The sequence below is a fragment of the Pelodiscus sinensis genome, chromosome 13 (assembly GCF_049634645.1).
Source record: "Pelodiscus sinensis isolate JC-2024 chromosome 13, ASM4963464v1, whole genome shotgun sequence".
Taxonomy (NCBI): Eukaryota; Metazoa; Chordata; order Testudines; family Trionychidae; genus Pelodiscus; species Pelodiscus sinensis.
Window position 1 is genome coordinate 35,119,063 of NC_134723.1, and position 7,060 is coordinate 35,126,122.

Consider the following 7,060-nt stretch of genomic DNA (forward strand, 5'->3'; position numbering starts at 1 on the left):
CCTGGCACATAAGAAGCTGGGCTAGAGCTGGGCTACCTGGCATAGCAGGAAAGGGGTTGGAGGACAGGCAGTGAAAGCGGATGGTCTAGGGCTGGAAGGTGGGGAAGGCAGTAGCTGGGGAGCCAGACCTCCCCTGGTCCTGCAAAATCCCTTATTCAGGACTAGTCAGGTCCCGAGGGTGCCAGACCAGGGAGGTCCAACCTGTACTGCTCATGCACGTGAGAGTTTGTAAGATGGGACCCTGTATTTTGTAAATGGGGTCTATGCCTAAGTTGCTTTCTTTTGCATGTAAGTAACATATAATTTCATCTAAAGATGTTATTTGCTTGTTCATGTTTTGTGTACACTTAATAGCCCTGTTAACTATAAAGGCCCCAATTCAGCATTGGTGGGATTTAACAACATGCTTAGATGCTTTGCTAAATTAGAGCCAAGTCTTTCTTCAGGCTGAATAGTATTATTTGGTTGAACTTTAAACAACTCTATCCTCTGTAAAATAACTCCAGTGACTCCAGATCCTGACTTTCAGGTTTGTGGAACATGTTTGCTGCATTTGCATTACTTAGTAATTTTGACTTCATATTTTAAAATATTTTTAAAATATTTGTATATGTTTAAACCATTTTTAAATGACCATCATTACAATATGAATGCTTTTAAGGTGTTGTAAATCTTACCTGCTTGAATGAGCAAAAGTGTAAACACCGTTAAAAGAATTGTTGCTAACATGAATACTATCAGCATTTTAATATGTACTTATAATGTCAGATACTGGTTTGGGAATTAAATCACCTTTGAATCAGAAAAGCAAACCAAATCATATCAAACCATGCATATAGTTTAACAAGCTGACTTTCTGACAAATAGAAAGGCTAATGTTATTTCATAAAAAATCAACAATTTTTAACTTTCCTTTTGTGTTTCTGAGAAAAGAATTTTATTTTACTGTAAGTAGTTTAACATGGGCTGCCTGCTAATGTATTTCTGCTATGCATATTACAATTAAAGAATAAACTAACGTTGCACTTATCTAAAGCATTAGTACATTTCAATTTGTGGTTCTTATTAAAAAGAATACAGACTCTTTGCAGTGGCTGATTTTTGGCTAGGCAGCAGATACTCTATTCAGCAGAAAGGTAAGCTATTTCATGAAAGTAATTTTCTTAGTGAATATGGGCAGTATTGGCCTGAATTTCTAAACACACTGAGCCTGATTTTGTCATTTTCATGCAGCTCAGACTGCCACTGACTGTCACTGCAATCTAATGTGGATAAGGACAAGACCAGCCCTAGTGTAAGGCACAACAAAGAGAAACCTTTCTGAAAACTCAGGAATGGCTACTTAAAATATATTCTTCTGAATTTTATGTTTATTACTAAAATGAAATCCTATGACACCATTTAAGTAAACGACAAAATTCTCATTCACTTCACTGAAGCTAGACTGTCATATTTTTACTGTCACATTCAGAGCATTAATAATCAACATTGAAGAGCTGGGAACCTCCTCTTATTAATGAATGGAGACACAGACAGCCATAAAATAATACTGCTGCAACATACACACATGGCTTTGTAGTATTTGCTTTATGATGCTGCTTTGAGATGACAAAGCCTCATTGCACACTGACGCAATGCCATGAAGCAAACATTGTAAGATGTGGTCATTCTTTGACACTCCCTTCAATAAAACATAAACATCTCCTCTCTTCACTCCACTTTTGGCTGTTGTTAACAGATCAGGAGACAGACGTAAATGCAATAGTTAGCACACAAAGACATCTGATCTCTTCTGGGGACCTTTAGATAAATAAATTCATCAATATATTATACTATATATTTCACATTTAGCATAGGTATATGTGAGTATACTTGAATGTGTGGTGTTTTTATAAAGTTTTATCTGAACGAGTTTGGCATGGCTACAGTACTTGCGAATCAATTATATAGGCCATCCAAAAATCAAATTTTATACTCAATATTGTTAAATACCATAGATTTTAAAATGAAATTATTTTAGAGTTTTGAAAACAGTTTAGTGATATTTTAATATATTTCTACCTGAAAAAACAAAGTCCATTTGTACAATAAATCCAATTGCACAGTACTCTGTGAGAAAGAAAATGTAACAGATTTCTAAAACCTCTAAAATAGCTTTTCTATACAATAAAGTAACAATTTGCTATTTCATGAGCTTCTATAAAGTGCTTTGTTCTATTGTAAACTATCCCTAATGATTCATGGTATTGGATTTAAACCCATCAATGTTCCAAAACTTAATACTGTGTCCCCTGTGTCTTGGACCAGGACAAGGGAAATCTGTGTTTGAGGAAAGAAAAAAAACCAACATTTTTATATGGTAGCTCTTTGAATATGCTGTGAGGTTTGAAGTGTTAGAAGTAATCTCAGTAGAAACAAATAATTGGGCATAGCGATAGTTACACTCTCAGTCAGTTTATCACATCATCACATATGATGAGCATGTAGATGTTTTAAAGCTGTAATAGATAAGATATGGATAATGTCCTGCATTCAATACATAATCCATCCATGGAAATTACTTAGAAATTACAAATGGTTTCATTTTATTCAACCCTTTTAGAATGCACATTAGATCAGATAATGGAATGGAAATTAATCAGACAAAATACAAGAAGGAACTGCATAATTTTCTGACACAGCATGTGTTTTGGCTTTAATTTCCTTGAGAAGCATTTCAAACATCTTAAAATACTTTAATCCTAACAACAAAATACTGTAATACATATCAGTTAGATGGTCAATACTATGCTGTATTTATCTTTTTAAAAAAAAATAGTCATGTATGATTAAATGGGGACAAACATGTATGCTGTTTCTTGCTTATACCTGCTGTATGTTGGCTAAGTTATTTGCAGGCTGCAGTTTCAGCTGAAAATAGTTACTATTCTGCTGTTTGTTTTGTTCAATTAAAAACAGCAAGGAAGCCTATGCTGGAAAGCCAGAATGAAGTGCAAGATAAACTAATACAGTAAATAGAAGTTTGTACTGAGTCACAGATGAGGAAAAATTTTAAATTTCATACTTAATGCTCACAAAAAATGTATCATTAGGTTTAGAGACTGATGTATTTTAATTAGTCATTGATGGGATACATCTCAGAGACCAGGGCAAGCATTCCTTAGGGCCCTGCCAGTAGATCTAAGCCTCAATCTGGAGGAACCAGGTTTATGAGAGGACAGTTTATATTCCATGCTTATTTAATGCTTGGTCTTTGTCCTGAAATTGACAACAATGGTGCTAATTAGTGTCAGATGTGGATGTTTATGTACTAGAAACTGAACTGACACCACTAAACACACCATCCACCAGCCACAAGATGGTAACTTTCGAACACATCATGCCAGACTAAGAAATGCTGAGTACCAGCAATGTATATTGCTCAGCTCCTCTGAGAATTAGATATGGTCTCATATTCCTCCCTGAGGTGGAGAGCTCTATTAACCTATTACCACTTCTCAAGTCATCCAGTCCTCTTCCATAAATATGAGTTAAATATTTAGCATTTTTGCCAAAAGAATGGATATGGGAAACGCTGTTGTGTACAGATCTGACAGAACAACCAAAGCAGTATGAAATGTAAGTTGTATTCTCTTTAGAGCATTCAGAGATATTACCTTGTATTGATGTTGTCTCCTCTTGGCATCCAAACATCAAAATCAGTTTTTGTAAATGCTTACAATAATCTGACTTCAGTTGCTTTTCATTTTCACCAGTTTCACTGAAGTCAAAATCTGGATCAATTTATGTCAAATTCCCTTAACTGGATCACTGTAGTTCTTTCTTCAACCCTCTAATTTACTCTGGCTGTGTCTAGACTGGCCAGTTTTTCCTGAAAATCAGCCGCTTTTCCGGAAAAACTTGCCAGCTGTCTACACTGGCCGCCTGAATTTCCGCAAAAGCACTGACTTCCTACTGTAAGAAATCAGTGCTTCTTGCGGAAATACTATTCTGCTCCTTTTCAGGCAAAAGTCCCTTTTGCGGAAAGCTTTTGAGCAAAAGGGCCAGTGTAGACAGCTCAGATTTGTTTCCCGCAAAAATGCCCCGATCGCGAAAATGGGGGCTTTTTTGCAGAAAAGCACGTCTAGATTGGCACGGATGCTTTTCCGCAAAAAGTGCTTTTGCGGAAAAGCATCCATGCCAATCTAGACGCTCTGTTCCGAAAATGCTTTTAACGGAAAACTTTCTAGACGCAGCCTCTGTGTTTAACTTCCTGGATTAAAACAACACTCAATGAAAAGTGCTTTTCCTGGCATACACATTTATGTTTTCATTCAAAGATATGAAACTAAAATTTAGGTTAATAAAAATGTATTAATTTTGGGAGCTTTGAAACAAAAGTGGCTCAAATACCTCTCAATATGTCAGTTTATCTGATTGTAAAACAATCTTTGGACTACTATAATCATAGATCTGCCAAAAGAAAATTCTTGATGAAAGATGTCACTAATTACATTGGATATTCTCTGTATACTAGCCAGAGATTACTGAAAGTCTCTATTTATAGCTGTTGTAATCTTATATGACAGTGTGTTGACTGGTAAATTAACTGATCTCTCTCTCGTCAAAGGCCTATTTTGATTTTGCTACTATTCCAGTGTGTATGACAGTAAAGATATATTTGCACCTCGAATATTATTTCCAAAAAGATTCTGGACTGCATATCCTTCCCATTACAGGGTAACAAGTTTGCCTTGCAACTGCAGCAATCTGTTCAAATAAATTATTTGAAGAATGGATTTGTTCAAATAAATTATTTAGAAGAGTCAAAATAAGTTGTATAAATACTTCAATGTTGTAGACTGAGGCCAAAAATTGATATAACTAAAGTCTATATAATATGTTTTCTTTATAACATACATAAAAATAAAGTCTTCTATTCTCTCTCTCTCTTTTTTGGTTTTGCAAATAAACACACTTGCAACTCAGAGGATTTTTAATCACCTTCTGAAGCTCATTAGATGATTCTATCATAGTCTGGGAAACTGCACCTATATTTCTGTTCCATGGCCCAGGAAGGAAACACATTTAGGCTTATGGCACCCAGATGTCATCTCTCTTCAGTGGAGACCTGTCTCTCTCTCCATTCTGACTGGGGGCTGCACACTCCCTTGCCTATATTGTGGTATTTCCAGCAAGCCAGACTGCCTAAACAGGCCAGTGTCTGTGCTTTGCTTTCTCTTCAGAGATTATAAACAGCATAATTGCTTCCAATTAGAAGTTACCACACACCTCTTTCTAAGAAAGCACATTTATTCTTAAGGTGAAAGCATTAGAAAAAAAACCCCACATTAAAACACAGAAGACTCTATGCATATGCTAATAAGTTTACCAAAGATCACCAACTGCAGAAGTAGGTGTGGCAGGAGTCAGTTCTTTAAACCCCTCAAAGGTTTTTTTTTCTGTGGCTGTAAGTTCATATTGGCATTAGCTCACAATATGCACACTCATGCAGACTATTCTTGCAGTGATGCATTAAGAACTTTACCATTACATGTTGTGTTTTATTAATGAAATAGACAACTATTTATAACAATGAGAACATGAGAAACAGAATTAAAATACAATAGACATTGATGAAGAATCAACTAATTACCCACTTGAGTCAGTTTCTGGTATTGTCATAGAGAAAGTAATCTTTTCCTATTTAAAAACAAGTTAAAATTGCAAGTACACATTTAGTAATTTGCACACCAGTATTGCTTTTCTAACAGTATGCCAAAATGCATTCTCCTGGAGGTCTAGATACAAATAACTTATACCATCCTCTTATTTCTAGAAAACAGATATTTGGAAGACAAAAGTATTTTAGACAGTTCAGCGGTGGACATTTCTGGAAGAGAGGACATTTGGTCACATCCTCCACTCCAACACCTGAGGCCACATAACATTGTGAAGCAATATTGATGTGCAGTCTTAACATTGCCTTTTGGTTTTTTCCTGCCAATAAAAGGTTATGAAAATGGGCTTTTTATCCAAGGAAGATGACTGCCTCTCAAAGAAAAATCATAGAATCCTAGGGCTGGAAGAGACCGCTGGAGGTCATTGAGTGCAGCCTCCTGCCAAAGCAGGACCAATCCCAACTAAATTATCCCAGGGCTTTGTAAAGCCGAGACTAAAAAACCTCTAGGGATGGAGATACCACCACCTCCCTACATAACCCATCCCAGTGCTTCCCCATCCTCCTAGTGAAATAGTTTTCCCTACTATCCAACCTGGACCTCCCCCAAAAGTCATTGCAACCTACAGCAGAAGTACGAATAATGGTTTGATTCTATATGTAAACATTCCTCTGTGAACGATAAATGGCAATTGCATCCTTCAACGGCCCAAAGGCCCGAAAGGCAACTTCATGCCCTGGGTAGCCCTAAACCCAGCACTGCGAGCTGGGCCTGGATGCCAGGGAAGGAATCGCTTTGTAATTAGCCTGTCCTCACTCCTTTGACTAAGGCAGCCCCCCCAGCTGCACTTAGCCAGGTTTTACCCCATTGCCATTCACACCACAACCTGCGCACACCCCATAGGGTGACCCTGGGCAGGCGGCCCCCCCCCCAGCAGCAGCCCAAGTCCCCCTAGGCTGGCCCCACCGCTCAGCGCGGGGATCACTACAACGCTGGCCTAGCTGCCTCCCTCATAGACAGAACCCCACAGCAGGCCTGGGTCAGGAAAGGGACATTGCTGGGGGGGGGGCGAATGAGGCAGATTCCGCCCCTCCCCCCTTCAGAAGTGTGCGTTTGGTTAGCCCAGGAACCGGTTAGCTCCGCCCTGAACTGGTCTGGAACCCGCTTCGAACCTTACAGGCCCCGCCCCTGAGGCAACACTGCGCGAGGCCACCCCCCGAGCGGCAAAAAAACCCCCACAGGCGGCCCGCTCCCGGGGAGGCGTCTCCTATTGGCCCGCTGCGGATCACGTGCTGACCCCACCCTTTCGCCCATTCCCTCCACGCACATGCGCTGACGCTCTCGCTGTCGGAACGGTTCCTCCCACCCCGTCCCTTCCGGTCCCTTCCGCTCTTGCGCAC